The following is a 24,253-nucleotide window of genomic DNA, read 5'->3' as shown; positions in this document are numbered from 1 at the left end:
TCAGCTTCCAACAAAGGAGGAATCATTAGTGCAGCAAGATAGCTGGCCTCTTCCGGAGGAAACAGACAGCTGAAGTCCACGACCCATTCTCACTAAAGGGACACTGCATGGGTAGGAAAATGGTTGAAAGTAAACTTAGGTAGCTGAAGAGCCATGTCTGCCATGGCCTAGTGTTGAAGTTAGAGCAGAGCACACCTATTTATTCTGACAATTTAAGGCCTCATTAACTAGATACTGCTAAGGGCAAATTAATCGTGTTGAAAGAGAAACACCCATCAATACATTTATTAAGTATACTCCTATTATTAGAATCTTTGTATTTTATATTCTGGGTAGGGTGGAGACAGAGAACTTGCTCTATAAATGATTAGTAAAGTGTTTCTTGTGTATTTGAGTCAGACTAAAAAGTGTCCAAATATGTGCTAATGGTAGCCCAGTCTCTAAAAATAAACTATGTGCCTGCTGCTTACACTGCTGGCTTCTTTGAGAGCCTATTTTACATGGTTTTTCCATGCCCAGAAAAAAAGAGGTGCGGCTCTTTCTGCAAACACATTTGAAAATCTATCTGATGATTTTGTAGGGCCCAGAAAGCACCTAAACATGACTCACATATTACCAGCTTCAGAGCAACTGAAGCAATTGTAGTGATTGTTTTTTAACTCCCCACAGATGTTGGAAAATTACAAGGCTTATGCTTCATAAAAATATCACTCTACCTACACCCGCCTTCTGCCTTTATTTTAATGAATGAGATTGTGTAAAATTTTGGAATTGTGTGTGTTTGAATTCCATAGGCAGTGATTAAGATTAACTAATTGATCGTGCAAAGCTTCAGAAAATTGAAACCAACTTGCTATATTTCATGGGCTTCTATCAAAACAAAATAAGGATTTATTTGGCCTTTTTTTCTTTTCCTTTTCTGCTTTTATTGCCTCTTCTTTCTCCTTGTATTTTATCAGAAGACAAATATTTTGGGGGCTTGAGGAGAAGAGAACAGGGCAAATTTTTCCATGTTCTAACATTTTCTTATAGAATCTGACTCTGCGAAGAAAGAAGAAGTGATTCAGCTAACCTCCCTCAGGTTTTCTTTCCGAAATTTTATGCATGAGAAACTGATGCTCAGAAAGATGTTCACTGGTTATTCCCAGACCCAGAAAACGAAGTCTGTTTTGTTTATTTGAGCCATGTAACTACGACCAAAATTTCTCATTGAGTATAACCAAAACTAACTTCAGATGAGTTAAATCCAAAAGGAATTGTCAAAGTTTATTGTATATTCACAGAATTTCCAGAAAAGCTGGAATGTTAGACTAAGAAAACGAGCAGGAACCAAGAAAGGCTGAGTACCAGGAATATGGCCAAAATTATTCCTCAGGAAACACTGGGATGGGCGTTATGGCCGCACTGTAGAATACCAGATATTGCCCCTACCAACCCCAGACATTGTCCGTCATTTGTGGTGTCACCAGCACTATTCAGACTCTGGAACTCTTGTCTCTGCTCCTTGCACTGGGACAAAAATCTCCTTTGTCCCTCTATCTTTGCATCACTTGCTCCAGAGTGGATTTCCTGGCAGGTTATATGCCTTTATCCTAGGTACTGCAAAATCTGCAAAAGCAAGTGTCCGTCATTTCTTACTTTTGTGGACACTGAAAGTAATGGATAATTCCTTACCCCATTCCTTGCCCAAGAAAGGAAGGGAGTGTATGTGACAGGCAGGCAACACCACCAGTGATATCAGCCTAACATGTCATGCTTGTATTTTCAGTTAGAAAAGGAAAAAATGGCCACTTTTAAACAACATTTATATAATAAACAGTTAAAAAAAAAGGAAGAAGCTGTGCAACCCAAAGAATGTATAAGAGAGAGCCCCTCTGCTACATCTAAACCAAACCTGTTACTACTTAGCCATGTTACTTGAACAGGACCCTTCACCTCTCTGCTCCTGTTTCATTGCCTTAAAAATGAGGGGTTGGACAAAGTGATGTTAAGGTCCCTTCTTTTTGTGATATTGTCTAACTAAAACATGAGAGTATCAAAGGGAGAGACTAGGTGGTTTAGTCTGTGGCTTTGCCAATCAGATCTCAGTTGGAAGAAACAATCATGAGGTTGAAAGCAGGTTTCTGCAAACAGACAAGAAAGAAAACCAAGGTATTTTTTTTTTAATTGTTAAATTGTATCATTTGTGCTCTGATCCAGAAAGGGAAATGATTTTTTTTTTTTTTTTTTTTTTGGAAATGGAGTCTCACAATTCTCCTGCTTCAGCCTCCCGAGTAGCTGGGACTATCGGTGCATCCTCCCACACCTGGCTAATTTTTTGTATTTTAGTAGAAATGGGGTTTCACCGTGTTGCCCAGGCTGGTCTTGAACTCCTGACCTCAGGCAATCTGCCCACCTCGGCCTCCCAAAGTGCTACGATTACAGGCGTAAGCCACTGCACCCGGCCAAGGGAAAGATTTTTAAAATTCAACTCAAGGGGCAAAATATTTGTCACCAACTAGAAAGTAGAATACCATATGAGAAAAAATCTCTCTCACCTTCGTGCATATGCTGGAAAGGCAACTGGAGTAGTCATCTGGATTCATTCATAAAAATTTGCTCTGTTAAAGCAAAGTGGATACAAGAGCACTTGGTAAGTCAGGACTGTATCGATTCTGCATCACTAAGGTAACTCCTGTTGTCATTTCCATTGAAATCATAGGCATCATCTGGCAGGTTTTGATTTTTTTTTTTTTTTTTAAATTAAGAGATAGGGTTTTGTTGTGTCAACCAGGCTGGAGTGCAGTGGCATGACCATAGGTCACTGCAGCCTCAAACTCCTGAAATAATTCTCCTGCTTCAGCCTCCTGAATAGCTAGCATTACAGGCGTGCACCACCACACCTGGCAATATTTTTTCATTTAACATTTTATAGATACAAGGTCTTGCTGTGTTGTCTAGGCTGGTCTCAAACTCCTGGATCACTCAAATGATCCTTTCACCTTCGCCCAAAGTACTGGGATTACAGGGGTGAGCCACCATGCCTGGTCTGGCACTGGCAGGCTTCAGTTTCTAATGCCTAACTTGCCAGTTACTTCCTCTAATCTAATTTTTTTCAAACCCAAGAAGCTCTGAAGATGTGACAAAATAATTTTTTGAAAAATTTTCTTTATGAACACACACACACATATAAAAAATAGAGAGGCTGGTTATGACATAACATGGTATTCAAGGGGTTCTTTTTATTTTTCTCAGATCTTAAGTTTATTCATCTTTTATTTTTCACCATAGAAATCCTATGACTCATAAAAGCACAGGGCCAGGAGTCCTGTGACTCTATATTTTCATAGAGAGAACATGATTTGGAAGACCAGACTTAATAATTTTACTCTGTCTTAAATTTTGAATAGTGTTTCCTTTAAAAGGCATCTTATTACCAAAAGCAAAGTGAGAAAAATGAAGTCCTCATTCAGTGACAATGCTTGCCACTCAACCCTTTAAAAAGATAACCAACCACATAGTTCCTGAGGGGTCCTTCATTATTAGGGAGTAAAGGGAATAACTTTCATATCTCTATAGTATATATGGAAATGACGTCTGGATAATAAGGCGTTTTGTAAGTAAATCTTTGGATAATGTTCTTTTAATTGTCTGAAAAAAACTCTCAACCTTATTATTAAAATGTATTTCACCTGACTCTATTTTCCCCAAATAAAATTTACTAACAGGAGCAATCAGTCAATACATACTAGGTCTTACTCATTAGTATATTAATACCAATTTCACAACACTGCATAAACAAATCAGCTTCATAGATGAAAATTCTAAAATATTCTGGTATAAATTAGTAAATGTATGCAGGGAATGATTTATTTACATATTAACATTAAAATATTTGAAAAGATTACACATCAACTTGAAGTACAAACACCACAGATCATCTCACATTTTATCTTGTGCCTTCACAGGCTAAATGTTCTTAACGAAAAATGACAAGAAAAAAGTGTGAATAGTCAGCAGTGTTAATGCTAATTTTTGAGGTAAAGGAGACAACTAGCTTCAAATAATATTTGAGTGAAAATGACTATTTCCTCAATCATTAGTCATAGGGAAAGGGGAATGAGAACACTAAAAAGAATTATTTAAATAGCACTTTATATTAAAATATTTTAATTAAAAATTCATTAAACATTTAAAACCAAAGAAGTAAAGCAATTGGAGCCTAAGCTCCAGGCAACTAAAATTTGGTCAAAGTATTTCATATACCTGTCAATTTGCAGATAAAAGTTGTAGCTTCTTTTTCTACTATTTTTTTTTTCTTTTTGTATTCATCTTTGGCATTTAAAGTAGATTAGCTAGTCACTGGGTGTGGACATCTGTGCCTTGAGCTTTTCTCCTGGAAATCAATATTTATTTAATAAATCTTTTTTTCTTTAAAGGCAAATTATCATCTGTTTTTTCAGGGTGGTCCCGGTACTTTCCAGTTATAAAATAAAATCGACTGAGATTCAAGAAGTTCACTTGGCTTGAGGTTAAAAAATAAATTTTGGTTCTTTTGAATTGAAACTTGATTAGTCAGAACCTCTAATCATTTCCCCCCCAAAAAACATGGGGTTATTTTATTTTAGAAAGTGATGACTACTGAATCTATGAGTCACCCCGAGGCAAGTCTTAATATGAATCTTTAATTCTTTATATTAAAGCTCAAAGGGCCGGCCACGGTGGCTCACGCCTTTGGGCACTTTGGGAGCTGAGGCGGGCGGATCACTTAAGGTCAGGAGTTCAAGACCAGCCTGGCTAACATAGTGAAACCCCGTCTCTACTAAAAATACAAAAATTAGCCAGGTATAGTGGCACGTGCCTGTAATCCCAGCTATAGGTAGGCTGAGGCAGGAGAATCGCTTGAACCTGGGAGGTAGAGGTTGCAGTGAGCCAAGATTGCACCACTGCACTCCAGCCTGGGTGACAGAGCAAAAAAAAAAAAACAAAAAAAAACTCAAAGAGATGTTCTGTTCTGTTCTGAGATCCCTAGTCTCCACTCTACACATAATATTGCATATTTCAAACCAAGATTAAGAAGGTGAATGAACTCAGCATTGGCAGAAAAAATCCCTTGACCTTTGCAAAATCAAGCCAATTCATTTTGAGCCAAGATGAAGAATATATTACTGTTCTGATTCATTAAGCCAGGTTTTTTCAATTATTTTTTAAAATACCCCTTTAATTAATTAGAAAAGCATAAAATTAAATTTTAAAGCATTTTGTTTTAGGCAACCAATTCATCTTTAGAAATGCATAAGAGAACATAAGGATTGTCATCCTTCATTTTACGGAGGAAAGTGATAATAATCATTTGCCAAGTCATCAACACTACAAAATAAAGCCCTGGAGAAAAGGTTAGCATTTAGATAGTCTTTGCATCTGGGGTAAGTTTAGAAAACTAAAAAAGCCACGTTAAAACAAAAAGAAAGAAAAAAAAATTAAAAACCAAAAACAGACCAGATGTTAACTGCTGAATGTCAATGGCAACAAGAGAAAACAACACATGTGGATTTAATGTTCTTTCTGCAGACAGAATCTCAGAAAAACATATTCTCTAAGAGATCAGACCAATTCTGTTTGAATGTAAACCACTGCCTAACACACCCTACCACATTCCTATTCCTGGAGAAACAGGAAGGATGAAGATGAATAGGCCTAACATGGGCCCAAACTTCAAGAAGAGTCAGAAAATTGCCAGTGAATGAAATAAGTAAAAGCTCACACTTCATGGATATAACTCACTATTACCATCACACCACATTTTCATCTGCCTGGAGAAAAACCAACTAGGTATTGCATGATCTAGATATCAATTATTGGGATAGTCATGAAAAATATTAGTCTTGCTTTCATGTAATTTGCAGAGAATCACACAGTTGGAACATTAAAAATGGGTTCAGGCCCAGCACGGTGGCTCACACCTGTAATCCCAACACCCTGGGAGGCTGAGGTGGGCAGATCACGAGGTCAGGAGATCAAGACCATGCAGGCTAACATGGTGCAACCAAATCTCTACTAAAAAAAAATACAAAAAATTAACCAGGTGTGGTGGCAAGTGCCTGTAGTCCCAGCTACTTGGGAGGCTGAGGCAGGAGAATTGCTCGAACCCAAGAGGTGGAGGTTGCAGTGAGCCGAGATCATGCCACTGCACTCCAGCCTGGGTGACAGAGTGAGACTCCATCTTAAAAAAAAAAAATGGGTTCAATATTAACTATGTTTATTTTCCGTCTCTGAGTCTCTGCAAACCTGTTGCCTCTTATGTGATCCCTGCCTTAAATAGGGTCATCCAAAACCAACCAAATACTAAAACCCTTTCAGAAGGTACAAAAGGAAAAGCCCAGAATAGATTTCTGAAGCTGAGACTCTTCATTATATATTATTTCTGCCTCATAACTCTATGATGCTGAATTGAAATTCTCTGCCCCTTTTGCTCAACCATATTCCAATAACTAATAAGTTGAGTCACGGGATAATGATACAACAAACAAGAGTGGAAACACAGAGTTCCTTCCTAGGAAGATTTCACAGTCTAATGCATGAAGACAGGAAGGTAATTCACTATGACAATACAGCATGAGTGAGTGCTGAGAAACAAGAATGCACAAGAAACTGAAAGCAGAAAGATGTGCGCTTAACCCAGACTTGAGGGGGTACGACGGGGTCACAGAAGTCTTCCTTAAAGATGTGACCATTTTGCTGAATCTTGAAGAACTAGTGCAAGCAAGCCATGTAAAGAAATAAAGGAAAAGGCATTCTGGGAGAAGGAATGGCCCAAGCAAGAGCTTGTAGGCCCAAGAAAGCCTGAGAAGTTCCAGGACCTACAAGTTGTTGCAAGAAAAGAGGAACTTTTGTTTTCTTCATGAATGTGTCTCTAGTGCCCTAAAAAGCGCTGGGCACAAAATAGGTTCAAGGCCATGAATGCTTTGGATAAATGAACCCAACTATTAATTAACATTGTTGGCTTTTGAATGGAGAGGCAATGTTAGAAGGGCAGAGGCAGATGGACAGAGATTATTCAGGAGGCTTTGGCTCTAGTGTAATGTGATGGAGGATTAGACAAGAACAGTGGAGGCAGACATAGAGTAAAGCGGGAGAAGTGGAGGTATGTTTTGGAAGTATAGCAGAAAATACTTTGCATTTAGGAGAATGAAGGGATTGAGGACTATTCCATGGCTGAAGGCATCCAGGGAGTTGTGTTTTATTCAAATCTAACAGTGGGAGTGAGGATGGAGATAAATCAAAATAAGCAATAGTCATGGAGCATTAGTATTTAAGTGTCAATTGCCTCACCGATGTCAGTATTTCTTCTAATCTTACTATAATTTTGTATCATAAGGCAACTATGTCAATATTTAGCTTAACTCTTTTAGCAAGTTTTTAAAAAATTATTAATGACAATAATTGTATTCCTTAGTGGCTTAGCAGATGGTTTCTACTTTCTCCCTTTTATATGTTTGAATTGTCTGAACATTTCACATTGATCATGTAATTACAAGTTGGTCACATTCACTACACTTTATGCAATACATACATCTCCGAAACTCTTGCATAATAAATACTTTCAAAATCCAAGACTTATTTCATTAGAGCAGAGCCGGCATTTCTGTCTGACACTTATAGAGGTGCCACTGTGGGCAACAGTGCAAACACAATTACAATCCACTATCATTTTCAAATTAACAGTACTTTAAAATTTATAAATACAGACTTTTAAGTTATTTTGTAGTAATGAAAATTTATGCAAGTCAAATACACATAAAAGGCAACTACACTGCACTTTGACAGGAAAAAAATGTATTTGCTTTTTGCACAATTATATGAATAGAAAATACCCTCATATCTTTGATTTATGATTTTTATTTGCACAGTTTAGACTCTGTTCAGGCAAGGATGCCCTATCCAGGCATGGTAAGCCACCTATTGACTGATAACAAGTTGTAGGTGAATCACATAAGAGAAAAATAAAGCCCCAAATCTCCTTGATACATCAAAACTCAAAGGGAGGTAAATATGTACAACTATTATGTATTAATAATAATTAAAAATAAAATATTTTTAAAAGGGAGAGTGTTATAGTTTTCTATCTAAATTTCTATATATTAAGTAACAAATTATGACTACTTTTCTATAATCTTCTTTAAACAATACACGGATTTTAAGTGTTCTTATTATCTCTGTAGTTTCTATCTCATCCAGTCTCTGAGAAACTGAAAAAATGGAGAGTCTTTAACTGAAAGATGCTGGAGTCACCTCAGTGGCCATTTGAAGACCCACTGTATCTTCTGTGTCTAGAAAAGAAACCCTGGGTGATCTGCTCTTTGTCCACCTTAGTTGTATATGGGATGAGGGAGGTGAGAGATGGTTTGAACATTTTCATTTAGCTGCACTGGATATAACTGAAGAAATAAAAAAAAAAAAAGATGCTGAATGCAACAAGAGGAACAGACATCCAGAACTGATGCACCACATGACTGACCACTACCCGACCTGACACATCACACACCACACACACAATAGCTGGTTTCCACTTCTACTTCCTCCTTTAATAGAACACAGAAGTCTTTCTTTCTTATCCCGGTTCACAATCATCAAAGTATTTTTTGGCTCTTTTCACTGGTAAAAAGTATCTATAATCTCTCTGATAAACTAAGAGCACTTTCTTCTTCAAACAGAATGTTACTGATGTGGGGAGCATCTTGAGAAAATGCATGCTCTACTTTCTAAAGTAGCCTTGTGACTGGTCTCAAGACAGAAACACTTAAATAGAATCCTATGAAGAGCCACCATCCTCCACACACGTATCTTTTCATGAAATGTGGGAAGTGGGAGGCAGGAGAAGGTTTCAGAAACATTTTTGTGAGATGGTTGATGGAATGGAGTTTAAGTACACAGAAACCTAGACAGACATATAAATATATACTTGTTTACCCAGGTTGAAATTCTGAACCTTCTGAAGTCTGCCATTCATGAGAAGGTATTTAATTATTCATAGACTGGTTACAAAATTTGTACTTATTTTCCAGGAAATGTAAGTAGAAAAAGACATGGCTCTGGTGTTAAATAAAACCCTATCTGTGCAGAAGACATTTGATTCATTGTTCAAAACAAATTCATGCCTCCAAAAATATGAGTCCTGTTTAAAGTGCCAAAGCTGGTCAGAGGCTGGCTTACATGCTGCATAATTGCTTTTTTCTTCTACCCTGCTTGGATGTAGTCTGATAAACAACACTGTGTGTCCATGGGCGTTAACTATATTATTAATCATCATTTAGAAAATGTACATATTTGTGTACATTTACTTCCATAAGAAATTTCATTTTCCCATTCATCTTCCTACATTTGTTAAAACACTAAAATTTTAATATAATATGAAAAAATACATTAAAAATATTAGATTGGGGCTTTTGGTGCTTTCCCTCTGCTTACAATTAGTGCTTTAAAAAGAATAAATACTCATAATTACACATTTCTAGCTTTTCTGAAATGCTTGTCATTATTTTCATGCCACAATATGACTTATAGCTTAAGTGAATAAGGTCCATTAAAGAGTTGAGACTGATCAAAAGCAGGAGATTTGAGTATCCAGAGGTTGTTTTCAACTTCACAAATGCCATACACTTGTTCTTTAAACCCCAAACTCTTTAAATTTCTTGCTATAGAATACAAAAAAAATAGAAATATTCAATAATTGGCCTCTTGATTAAATAAAAATAGTGCTTCTCTAAAGAAACATAACAAGAATTTTAACATAAATTTTCTCATAATCCCTCAGCTTCTCTAATAATGTATTACTAAAAATAAAATTTCAGGGAAGCCTTTATGACTACATTGTTTAAACCAATTCAACATAGCATATGGTCTCAACACAAAAGTATAGGAAATACAAGTGTTAATAAGATATTGTGTTATATGACAGGTTGCAAATGCTCATGCAATACCCACTGGATAACAGTCAACTAACTTTAAGATATCAGATTTGTTTTAAATCAAAAGAAACTTAGCCTAAAGTCATTTATGCTAACCTAGATGCAGCCACAGAAAATCAGCAAGTGAGAGATAAAGGAATGTTTGGTACAAATAAGGATAATTACCTGCAAATTAAGAGGTAATCAGTGTTCAACACGAAGAGCCAAAGGACTACTCTTGTATTACTATCTCCATCATTCTCTCCCAGAATCCTAACCCCAAAACTACGGACCAAAAGTCTGTGGGAAATTGTTAATTTAATGAGACAATAAATTATTTCAGAACTATAATGACAGTACTCTACCTCTTTGAAGGAAGATGTAAAAGGACATTTTCTGTTACTGCTGAGATAATAATCATGTTTGAAGTCTATTGACTTCAAAGGATTTCTGGTAGGTGCTTAGCTAGCACCTACCACCAGAATTCCCAAGTAGACCAGGAAGGGCTTAAATATAAAGTACTTGATTGTTTTCTCATGTTAAGGCTACAATAGCAAGAAATAAAGTATGTTGTTTTGAATAAATCAAGCAACTGAAAGTATTTCAGGTGTTTAAGAAGTCATCAGAATTCATCTGTGTGACGGGCACCCAGTTTTACTCTTCTAATCAAGATGCTATTGATTTTCAAGAAGCTAATGTAAAATACAGCATAATTTCAAGCAACTTTTAAGGTGCGTGCTTCTATCTTAAATATCTAGATAAATGGTGTATCAGATATACTTTTAGCTGCAACCAAGGAAAGCTCTAACAATGGGGTTAAATTATAAGGAAATTTCTATTTTACTTAACAATAAGTCTAAAAATGTGTTCAGTATCACAATAGTATAATCAAATTCTTTGATTACCATAACCTTTGGACTTGACCACTTTGATGAGTTACCTTTTCACTTCCATGCTGCTCATTACTTCATGGTCCCAAAAGGGCTGTTGAAGCTCCAGGAATCACATCCAGCAGCAAGGCAGGAAGATGAGGTAAAGAATGTCATTAAGCTTCTCTCCTGTTATGCTACCCTCTTTAATAAGAAAAGCAAAGGCTTTTCCAGAAATCCCCAGAAACTCCCTCTTAAATTTCATTGGTCAAGACTGTATCATATGGTCACTTTTAGTAGTAACATGGTTGGAAATAATATATTTGGCCTTTTCAGCCTTTATAGAGGAAAGTGGAAAGGGGCAAAGGTGTTGTTAATGGCTTTTATGTTAGCCAGTCACCAAGGTCTGCTAAATTAGAATAAAGTAAACGCCAATAGCCTGATAATAGGGGTTCACTAATTGAAATAAGAAATAAGGAGCTCCAGTTGCACAATCGGTTAGCACGCAGTACTTGTATAAAACAAGGAATAAACAAGTCTTTTCTATATAGGATGGAGGGGTTAAAAAAAAAGCTTTAGCTTTCCTCGAGCTCCTTTGATCCCTTTTATGTCCTGTTACCACTGGGTTTGAACCAGTCTCCCTCAAATTAGTATTTCATTTTATTTTGTTTTATTCTATTTTATTTTATATATATATATATTTTGAGACAGAGTCTCACTCTGACGTCTAGGCTGGAGTGCAGTGCGCGATCCCAGCTCACTGCAATCTCTGTCTCCTGGGTTTCAAGCGATTCTCCTGCCTCAGCCTCCCGAGTGACTGGGATTACAGATGTGCGCCACCGCGCCTGGCTAAATTTCTTATTTTTAGTAGAGACGGAGTTTCACCATGTTGGCCAGGCTGGTCTCAAACCCCTGACCTCAAGTGATCAACAGCCTCCACCTCCCAAAGTGCTGGGATTACAGGCACGAGTCACCATGCCCAGCCTAATAAGTATTTTAAATACTACCTTTTTAGCGTAGTTTATATAGTCATAATAGATTATACCTCAGAATAATTATTTTATACTAAACAGCAATGTGAATGAGCAAAATACAAATACATAAAACAGCATAAATGAATCTCACATTCTTGAGTAGGAAAGAAAGACACAAATGAGTATATGTTATGATTTCGTTTACATAAAGTTCAAAGGCAGGAAAAATTAATGTGTGGTAATAAAAGTCAGACAGCAGCTTTTCTTGTGGGGACAGAGTGTGACTGGAAGAGGATATGAGGGAGGCTTCTAAGATATAGTATTATGGTCTCTCTGGATACGGGTCCTGGGTTTTTTTTTTTGTTTTGTTAAGATCCGTTAAGCTATACATCAATGGTCTGTGCATATGTATATGTGCAGATACAATATTTCAGTATAATTTACTCAAAACAAACAAAAGTGTAATAACAAAACCATTTGCTTTGATTCATTATGGCTGAGTACTACTAAAATAATAAGATTTGGAAATTTTAATATTCAGGTATTCAGGGACCTATCTCCATATGTTGCCTGTATGAGATGAAAGCTAGTTATCTCTCAAATCTGATGGGCTGATTTCATGTCAGTTGATTGTTCAAGATGAATTATTTGGATGAAATAAAAATCAATAAATACACACACATACTTTCACATGTATATGGATGTCTGTTTAGGAATTGTTAAAGTTCTGCTCTAAATGTTTTTCGTTCCCACAGAATACTCACAGAAAACATGATCCAGTTGAGGTTGCACGTTTTAAACTTTACCTCCAAGAAGTCTGCAAACATATTTTCTTGTATAAATTTCTGTACATAGTAGTAGCATCTTCTACAGAAGGAATAGTGTTTTCTGCCAAGTTGAATTAAGTGCACAGGGCATGACTTTTCAGTGAACACTGTAACTATTGTATTACATGGTGAAAACACTGCTACTTATATTTTCACTGCAAAAATACAGTAGTCTTCAAATATATTCATGACTTACATAGAAAAGGGCTAGAATTCAGTAGCCCTAGCCAGTGTCAGAGTAAAAGTTCATTTTATACCATGTTATGCAAAATAGTGATTAATTTCAATCTCCAGACAAATGTGCCTATTTATATGTAGACACAAACTAGCAAGGAAAAATATATATTATAAGACGTATGATAGCAAGGAAGCAAGTCTTCTAAAAACTGGGTCTGATTCTGTAATCCACACAGAATCTTGTATGAATTAACAATTTATCCAGGAAGGAAAACTAAGAGTTACATTCTAGTTTCAAAAGCTAGAAAAAAGTCTTAGGAATCGTGGGGGAGAAGAAAATGCTGAGATGTGAAAATAAAGTGGGTTACAGAGTATTCTATAAAAGACAATGTGGTAAAAGATAAATAAGTAGATTTATAATTTGTTCCTATGAACCTTCTCTACTTGCCACTTACTAAAAGTCATGTTTTAATTAACTGGACAGTGATCCTTTTCTTCTCAGCATAGCCCCAAATATGTCCTTGGCATATTTAAAACTGCATAAAATAAGCAATAATGTCCTGACAATTCTGGCTTCAAAAACTGGCCATTTTATGCCCGGGTAGTTTTCCTAAAATGAAGGGCCAGCACTCTCAAGGCAGGCTTTTGACTCCTGTACCAAACTATAATTCACTTCTAACCTATAAACCCAGATAGAGAGTGGTGGAATGAAGGAGAGCTTTCTAATATTATATAAATCTATGAAATAGAGGGTCTTTGGTAGGAGCAAATACACATCATAAAATTACGTCCTCTACCTTTAGCAGCTGGAAAACATTACACACGACCACAATTCAATGGTGCCCTTTTAATTGCACATGCTTAAACAAAATACCACATTATAATTATATTTGGCATTTCAAAGAGTCAAGAGTTCAAAACTGGAATGTGTTAGAGTGAGAAAAATTATAACCAAATATCCCATATCAGGATGCAGCTTTTTGGACAAGCACAGTAATTCAGTTTCAGTATTTCATAAAAAGTGGTTTATTTCACTTTGCAATTTTCCATTTGTTTTATTAGAAAATATCATTCATACAAAACAGTATATAAATGTATATATTGACTTAAATAATTTTAGTAAATGATGCAGCTATATGTCCACTGCTGAGGTTAAGAAATAGAGACCGGCCAGTTTTTTCCAAATCCTCTATACATCTTCCCAATTATATCACCTTCCCACCCTACACCCAGAGGTTTTCATCATTTTGACTTTTATAATAATCATCCCACATTCTTTTGGCTTTAAATGATTTTACCACTTATGGATATATTTCTCCTATTTTGGAACCTTATGAATATGAACTCCTACACTATAATGTCTATGTCTTACTTATTTCATTCAATATGAGATTCACCGGGCGAAGCTCACGTGTAACTGTCTCTAACTAGTCTACAGTGTATTTTCCATTCTACCATTGTCGGACATTTTCGTTATTTCCTGTAATATGTTATTAGTTTTTATACATTTATTCCAGGAGTGAAATCCTTAGACCGTACATTATGAGCATATTCAAACTTCCTATGAAATGTTGATCTATTTTTAAAGTGTTTGGGCCAATTTGTACATCATATCACCAATATTCAGAAGTTCCTTTTGCTCCACATATATGCAACCATGATAGTGTCAGATTTAGTTTTTCACCTAAAACTTGGGTGAGACATGGTAACTCTTGTGGTTTTAACTTTCTTTTTTAATGTGAGTGAAGTTAGGCATCTTCTCATGTCCCAAAGTTTGCATGTAAGTGAGTAGAGTACAATGAGATATTTTGAGAGAGAGACCACATTCACATAAGTTGTATTACAGTATATCATATAATTATTCTATTTTATTATTAGTTATTGTTGTGAACATATTACCCTGCCTACTTTGTAAATTAAACTTTATCATAGGTAGGTATTTATAGGAAAAAAACATAGTGTGTATACACACACACACACACACACACACAAACACACACGGTTTAGCAGCATCCTCAGTTTCAGTCATCCACTAGGGATCTTGGAACATATCCCCTGAAGATAAGGGGGAGACCACTGTATTGAGAGTTTTGTGTTTCTTTTGAATTGTTAAACATGTTAGTCTTTGTCTTGCTTTTTAGTTTTGGAGACTTCTTTTTTGGAAAGCTTTTAAGTATAAAATCAGCTTCTTTAATAAACAGAGGACTAGTTGAGTTGCCTATTTATCTTGAAATTCTCTGTTGTTATCCTTTTGATATCTTTGGATTTTGTAACAAAATCCCCTCTCCTTTTCCTTGTATTGATAATTTACATCCTCTTTTTTTTTTCTTTGTTAATCATTGTAGAGATTTATTAAGTTTACGGGTCTTTTTTTTTTTTTTTTTTTTAAAGCACAATTTTAAAAATTTGTTTATTGTTTTCTGTTTTCAATTTTATCCATTTCTGTTCTTATCTGTATTACAAGATGCATTGCTTAATGACAGGGATATGCTCTGAGAAATGCATTGTTAGGCAATTTTGTTGTACAAACATCAGAGTGTATTTACACAAACCTAGATGGTATGACCTCCTACACATCTAATATAGCACTAGGCTGTATGGTATGCCTATTGCTGCTAGGCTACAAACCTATACAGTATGTTGCTGTACTGAATACTGCAGTCAACTGTAACAGAATAGCACTTGTATATCTATGTTTAGATGCACAGATATAGTAAAGTTCATGCAATGCACTGAGACCTACAATGTCAACTAGGTGATAGGAATTTTTCTGCTCCATTATAATCTTTTGGGACTACTGTCCTACATGCAATCTGTCATTGACCAAACTATTGTTATGTGACACATAACTGTATTTTCTTCTGCTTGCTTATTTTACTATTGTTTTTATAGTTTCTTATACTGGAAATCGAGATTACAGAGACTTTCCTCCTTTTATAATGTATGTATTTACTGTTGCACATCTTCCCTTTGTGCATTGCTTTAACTAAATTTGACTTAATTTGTTATGTTGCGTTTTCATTCAAAATATTTTCTAATTTCTCTTGAAACATTTTCTTTGACTCGTATATCATTATAATCATAATTCCATTATGGTCAGAGAACATACTTTGTATGATTTCAATTATGTTTGTTAATGTGTGACTATGAGTCAGAATATCATCTATCTTGATGAATATTCCATGTGTCCTTCAAAATAATGTGTATTTTGCTATCTTTGGGTAGAATTCTATAAAATTCAAGTAGATAAAGTTGGTTGATGGCATTGTTTTGTTCTTCTATATCCTTGCTGACTCTGTTAACTAGTCCTTTCTATTACCGAGAAAGAAATGTTGACTGTCCAACTATATTTTCTGATATGTCTATTTTTTCTTTCAATGCTGTAGGTTTTTGCTTTGTGTATTTTGAAGATCTGTTGCTTAGCTCATGTAAATTGAGAATTCTTATGTCTTCTTGGTAAATTAAGCCTTTTTATTATGTAATGTCCATGTTTATTCCTGGTAATCTTTGCTCTGAAGTCTGCTTTGTGATATTAACATAGTCACTCCAGTTTTTGTTTGATTAGTGTTTGTGCGGTGATATAGTTTGGCTGTGTCCCCACCCAAATCTCATCTTGAATTCCCACATGTTGTGGGAGGGACCCAGTAGGAAGTAATTGAATCATGGGGGCAGGTCTTTCCCATGCTGTTCTAGTGATGGTGAATAAGTCTCACGAGATCTGATGGTTTTATAAGGGTAACTTTCTCTGCACAAGCTCTCTCTTTGCCTGCTGCCATCCACATAAGATATGACTTGCTCTTCCTTGCCTTCTGCCATGATTGTGAGGCCTCCCCACCCATGTGGGACTATAAATCTATTAAACCTCTTTCTTTTGTAAATTGCTCAGTCTTGGGCATATCTTTGTGTGTAAAAATGGACTAGTACATGTGGTATGTTATTTTTCATCATTTTACTTTTAACCTATCTGTGTAACTATATTTTAAGTGGCTCTCTTAGCAGCATATAAGTAAATTTTAAAATCACTCCAACCATCTCTGTCTTTTAATTGGTGTGTTCAGACCATTTATGTTTAAATTTATTATTGATGGTTTTAGATTTAGGACTACCATTTTATTTTCTAGTTTTCTACTTATTCCCCTTGTTTTATATTACTGTGTTTCCTATGTTAAGTCTTCTTTTGGGTTAAAGAACTCAAGATAAGAAGGTGAACTTACTACATTTGCTATGGTCTGAATATTTATTTCCCCCCAAAGTTCACACATTAAAATCCTAACCCCCAAGGTGATGGTTTTAAGAGGTAGTATCTTTGGGACTTGATTAGATCACAAAGGTAGAGCCCTTACGAATGAGATTAGTGTACTATTATTTTAAAAAAGCCTTAAGGGAGGTTGTTTGCCACTTCCATCATGTGAGGATACACTAAGAGGGTGCCATCTATGAGCCAGGAAACAAGCTCTTAGCAGACACGAAATCTGCTTCCCCTTGATCTTGGTCTTGCCAGCCTTGAGAACCCTGAGAGATAAATTTCTGCTGTTTATAACCTACCCTGGTTTACGGTATTTCTTTAGAGAAGCCCAAATGAACTATGACAACTTTTCATTGAAATGTTGCTCTATCTTTCCTCTTCCTTAATTCCTGGAGTTTCAAGTTTTTTGTTTCAGAAAAAATTTCTCTTCTATCAAAAAACTTCCTTTAGAAATTACTTTACAGCATGACTGATAGATACAAGTTTTTTGAGTTTTCTTTCATCTGAGGACATTTTAAATTTTATATCTAAATGAAATATCCTTCAGTAGTGAGACCTTCACTACTGAAGGATATTTCATTTAGATATAAAATTCTGGATTAAACATAATAAAAATTTTTCTTAATTAGGAATTTACAATTTTTTCTTTCAGCATTTCTTCTTGTCTGCCATGATTTCTGATGAGAAATTTTGAAGTTTTCTAAATCATTCTTCCCCTGTAGTTAATGTGTCACTTTTCTTTGGCTGCTTTAAGTACTTTTTCTACATCTTCAGTTTTCAGCAGTTTGATTATGATGTGCCTGTACATAGATTTCTTTGGGTTTATTCATTTGGGATTTGCTTCACTTCTTGTATACGTTTTCTAAAAAAGAAACTTTGGAAGATTTCAGTCATTATTTCTTTATTTTTTCATCATTACCCTATCTTTCTGAAACTCCAATGGCATGGTTAGGTCTTCAGGTATCATCCTACTGGTCCCTGAGATTTTGTTACTTTTTAAGTTGTTTTCTTTGTCTTGTTTGGATTAAATGATTTTTTTTCTCCTGATCCATCAAGTTCACTGACTCTGCTCTGTTATCTCCATCCTGCTGTTGAACTTAGTGAGATTTTTATTGGAGGATAGAAGAAGGGGTTTATTGTATTTTCCCATCCTAAAATTTCAATTTGGTTCTTCTTTATGTCTTTGATTTCTTTACTAAAGCTTTTTGTTTAACCTTTGTTCCAAGAGTGTTCACAATTGCTCCCGGAAACATTTGTATAATAGCTACTTTAAAGTCTTTGTCAGCTAATTCCAACATCTATTGTCATCTCAGCTTTGCTGTCTATTGGTTGTCTTTTCTCATGTGAATTGAAATGTTTGTGCTTCTTTCTATGCTGAGTCATTTTAGACATTTTGTGAATTACTTCAAGAGACTTTGGAGTCTTGTTTAAATTCTATGCAGAATGTTAATATTTTTGTTTTTGCAGGTTCAGGCCACAAGTTTTTTGTTTGTTTGTTTGTAATTTTTCTTTTTCTTTCCTTTTTTTTTTTTTTTTTTTTTGAGATAGAGTTTCACTCTTATTGCCCAGGCTAGAGTGCAGTGGTGTGATCTCAGTTCACTGCAACCTCTGCCTCCTGGGTTCAAGCGATTCTCCTGCCTCAGCCTCCCAAGTAGCTGGTATTACAGGTGTACAACACTATGCCAGGCTCATTTTGTATTTTTAGTAGAGACGGGGTTTCACCATGTTGGTGAGGCTGGTCTTGAACTCCTGACTTCAAGTGATCCACGCTTCTCTGCCTCCCAAAGTGCTGGGATTATAGGCATGGGTCACTGTACTTGGCCAGCCACAAGTTCTAACCCACCTCCTGTAGACTGTGGTTCCAGTGTTAGTTTAATGTTCAAAACCTTTGTTGTGCTATTTGTTCTCTGCTGGGTATGCACTCCACATGTTCAGTCTGGGACCTAGACTACCTGTTAGTTCAGTGCTCATAAATCTTTGATGTGCTATTTGGGGTCAGATCTATGCATATGCAGGTTAAATGAAAGTCGTATCATTCCTAAAGGACTTTCTTGGGTCACTTTTCTGAGCTCCTTTCTCTCTACAGTCTCCCCAGTACTTTGGCTTCCTGTGGCTTCATTTTTTTGGTGGACTGTCTCATGAAATTACTCCTGTCAAACTCTGTAATGCATTGCAATGATGGAGCACACATTCTTGCTCTATTGGAGCAAGGACTGAAAGATATAAAAAGCAATGGCATTTGCTCCATCCTTTTGAAAATGCAGCTATACCTGATGGAATCGAAGGTGCTCCTCCCCGAGAGCTTTGGTTTTTGAAGTTTTCCATAGCTTCTGTCTCCATGGTTTTCCACAACTGGGATTAAGGTAGATTCTTCCTAAGAGGATTTCTCTTCATTTCTGGAAGTTGTCTCAGTGCATTAACAATTTAAGGTCACTTAAAGTTAAATTCTTGAATTTGTTCATATCACATAAATAATGTGAATTCTAACTTCAAATTGATATAAGATTAGGCTTGTAGTTATAACACTTTAGGGTGTTAAACAAAAAATTTATTCTGACACTTGTTGAAACTATAAGAAAGACTTTATCAAAGCTATTGTAATCGATGTCCTGAATATTTCAATAGGTGGTGGAGATTGGGTTCAACTCTGAATACAGCAAAAGCAACAAGGTATCTATAGCCAGTGAGCAGAGTGAGGGGGTCATGAATGGAGAATTGCTAAGAAGAGACATCAAAGGTAGGGAATTCTGGCTAAACAGCCTTAACAGGATTCTTACTGACAACAGGCCTGGGTGAGCGTGTATCAAGAGTAGAGGATTCTCTCTAAGTTGACTTGGCAGGATTTAAAAACTGGACTCATGGAACAGGGAACAAAGGAATGAAGAATTCTTGCTAAAACTGGATTCAAAGAACAAGAATCAAAGACAGGGCCCTAGGACGAGGCCTGGTTCAAAAGAGGATTCACAGGAGCATGTCTAAAATTTGGCCAAAAAGAGGGTTTTTTTTTCAAGGAACTCATTTTTAAGTCTTTCTTCCCTTTCAGTGCTTAGATTCAAGATAATCAATATGTTTTGAAATTGAGGGAAGAGAGGTTTGTTAGTTACATCTCCTTTCAGATGTCTCAACTTGCTGAAATAGAAGCTTTGTTTCCAGTCTCCAATGCCCTGAAGGCCATAAAAAGGAAAGTTTAATTTTTTTGTTATTTAAAAGCCACCTGTATTTATTAGTTTTCAAATTTCAGCCTTCAAATGGATTTTGGCTTGGGTATTTTTTACTTCTGCAAGTTCAACTCCACATTTAGGATTTTAAATTTTAATTTATCTGGCGTTTGAGTGTTATCATTGAAAAAGTCTGTCTGAGAAACTAACTCACCACATAGTTGGAAACAGAACTTTCTATGCATGTTTTGATAGTGAATTCTTTTTATATTTCCAGAATAATTGCTTAGTTGGTAATATTTGGGTTCTACTTTTTCTTTCTTCTAAATAGTAAAAAATGTTTTCACTTTTTATCACAAAGGATGAACATAAATTTATTTTGTTTGTCCTAACCACACTCAAGGAAAACAATTTTGGCAAAATTTCTTTCTTTTTTACTGCACAAAACAATGTACAGATTTGATGCTATTTCTATCAAACTACCAATTATATTATTCACAAAACTAAAGAAAATTATTTTGAAATTCATATGGAACCAAAAAGAGCCTGAATAGCAAAGACAATCTTAAGCAAAAGTACAAAGTTGGGGGCATTACTCTGCCTGACTTCAAACTGTACTACAGAGCTAGAGTCACCAAAACAGCATGGTAACTACAAAAACAGACACATAGACCAATGGAACAGAATAGAGAGCCCAGAAATAAGGCTGTACACCGACAACCTTATGATCTTCAACAAAGCTGACCCCCCCCCCAAAAAAAAAGCAATAGGGAAAGGATTCCCAATTCTATAAATGATGTTGGGATGACTGGCAACTCATATGCAGAATAACGAAATTGAACCCCTTCCTTATACTATATATAAAAATCAATTCAAGATGGATTAAAGATTTAAATGTAAAACTCAAAACTATAAAAACTCTGGAAGACAACCTACGCAGTACCTTTCAGGACATAGACATGAGCAAACATTTCATGAGAAAGATACCAAAAGCAATCAAACAAAAGCAAAAACTTGACAAATGGGATCAAATTAAAATTAAGAGCATCTGCACAGCAAAAGAAGCTATCAACAGAATAAACAGACCACCTACAGAATGGGAGAAAAATATTTGCAAACTATGCATCTGACAAAGATCTAATAGCCAACATCTATAAGGTACCTAAAAAAATTTACAAGAAAAAAGACAAACAACCCCATTAAAAAGTGGGCACAGGCCATGAACATACACTTTTCAAAAGGAAACATACATGAATCCAGCAAGCTTATTAAACAAAATCAACATCACTGATCATTAGAGAAATACAAATCAAAACCACAATGAGATATTATCTCACATTAGTCAGAATAGCTATCATTAGTCAAAAAATAACAGATGCTGGCGAAGTTGTGGAGAAAAAGGAACACTTATACACAGTTAGTTGCAGTCTAAATTAGTTTAACCATTATGGAAAGCAGTTTAATGATTCATCAAAGAGCTAAAAACAGAAAATACCATTCACCCCAGCAATCCCATAACTGGGTATAAACCCCAGGAAATATGAATCTCTACCATAAAGACACATGCACACGTATGTCCATCGCAGCACTATTCACAATAGCAAAGACATGGAATCACCCTAAATGCCCATCAGTGGTAGACTGGATAAAGAAAAGGCGGTATGTACACCCTGGAATACTATACAGCCATAAAAAGAACATGACCATGTTCTTTGCAGGAACAGGATGAAGCTGGAGGCCATTATCATTAAGAAACTAACACAGGATCAGAAAACCAAATACCTCATGTTCTCACTTATAAGTGGGAGCTAAATGATAAGAACACAAGGACACAAAGAGGGGAGAAACAAGCACTGGGACCTACTTGAGGGCAGAGGTAGGGAGGAGGGAGAGGATCAGAAAAAAAAAAAATTACTGGGTATTGGGCTTAGTACTTGGGTGATGAAATAATTTGTACAACAAATCCCTGTGACACAAGTTTACCTATATAACAAACCTGCACGTGTACCCCTGAATCAAAAATAAAAGTTAATAAATAAATAAATTTCTCTTTTTTATTTTTCTTTTTCAATCCTAATATAGAAATAGTATTCTAGCATCTAATTTAAAATTCCATCATTTCACATGTACTAAAGCCATACTACATCAGATACTACTCTCAGCCAATTATTGAATAAGAAAGTATAGAAGTTATTTACCATATTAATATACTTAAATCTAATTTAGATGTCAAAAACAAAGTTTGAAAGAGAGAAACTTATTTTATTGCATAGTAATTAATTTCATCAACAAGCATATTCAATTCTCCAGTTAGTAGCTAGAGACAATATAGTTTGAGTTGTTGTTTCTCAAATTAAATTATAAGCTTGTTTGTTAAATTACAAAAGGTATAAAACATCATTTTATGTTTCTGAGCATCTGATATTTCTTAAAATATAAATTATTCATTTTTATAGCTCTGTAAAGCTGTAAAACTGTAAATAATACTTGTAAGGCGATTTCAGCTGTAAAACTGTTATAAAATAGAAGGATATGTTTTTAAGGCTCTATTTTTTTAAAATCTCATTTGTAACCTGTTGTTAATCTTTGTGATATAGTCTTTCTATTTTAAATTCCTTGGTTGTTCATGGAAAACTACTTTTTAATAATGCAGAAAAGACTAAAGAATGAGTTACCTATAAAACTTATGGGAAACTCCAAACAGTCTAAACATTGTAATATACTCTTGTGAATAATTTGCTAGAATTTTTCACAGATTGGCACTCAAACATAAAATTACTTTTCATTTATATTTTGTTTATAGTATCATTAAAAATTCTCCCAATTTTGGTAACTTGCAGGCAGTTAATTTTGGGAATGTTTGAAAATCTAGAACTGTAAACTGTTTTTCTATAATACATGATTTGTACTGATTTGAATAGGCATATGTAATGAATGAAAGTGTAATCATTACCATGAATAACATTTCTCAACTCTTACACAGACATGATATAAATTATTCAATTAAGCATTATAATGAAATACAGATCTTATGTCTTAATATATATAACAACATATTAACATTTAACAATTAGTGATATAAACATTAAAAGAAGCTTGAAATTATTAATCTATTGAATGCTTGGTTTGAAAAGTTTAAGATTTCAGTCTTTTTTAATGATAAAATGACATAGAATTCATCAATCAACTTTTACTTTATGTAGCAAAAATTTTATGCCGTATAGTATAATTGAAAATTTTGAACTATGATTATTGGAATATGGAATAACTAGTAAGGTTATTCTGATTTTATTAATGGCAGTGATATCTTTGTCTTTTCTCTCCTTTCTTACTATATAATTATTATACCAGATAACTTATTTCTTAACTACTTTCAGCTAAATATGGAAATCTGGGAGTAAGCTGGTGAAGGAAAAGTACTCACAAATCCTAGGGATCTAATACTTTAAGTGCATTTAATCAATAAAGGTAGCGAAATCCTCAGAGTTTAGGGATTTAGTAATATGTGTCATTTTCTAACCTTACTATGTAAGGTGACTTTAAACTTACGAAGGGTTTCAGTTAAAAGCAGTAGAGTTTAACCTGATGAGTATTAAAATCTGTCCTTTATTTAACTATAGCACTTCTTCCGAAACAAGGAACTGTATTAGTGCACTAAAGGAGACCAAAGGAACCTATATTCTGCTTAATGACTGTGAGTTCATAAGCTTTGCAGGAAAAAAACAAACAAACAAAAAACTTCTGATAAACAGGAGAAATTTTAGGATTGCTGTGATTAGCTTCCATGTAATTGCCTAATACTTTCTAATTTTTTTCTTTGTCTAAAAAATAAAATTTCATCTATTAAGATGTCTATGATGATATATCTAACTTTCATGATAAAAATAAGAAAGTAGAGTTCAAATCTTACATCTAATTTAAATTCAAGTTTTATAGAGCACACGTCTATAAAGTAAGATGTATATTTGCTTTGAGAGGTACAGAGTATTATACCAGATGTTTGAAAGATTCTTTTTATTACAGAAAAAGTGTTATTCACTTACAGTATGTTTCTCCATTTTCAATTATTTGCTCTC

This window comes from Papio anubis, chromosome 2 (assembly GCF_008728515.1).
Source record: "Papio anubis isolate 15944 chromosome 2, Panubis1.0, whole genome shotgun sequence".
Classification (NCBI taxonomy): Eukaryota; Metazoa; Chordata; class Mammalia; order Primates; family Cercopithecidae; genus Papio; species Papio anubis.
Note: the sequence above shows the minus strand (reverse complement) of the source record.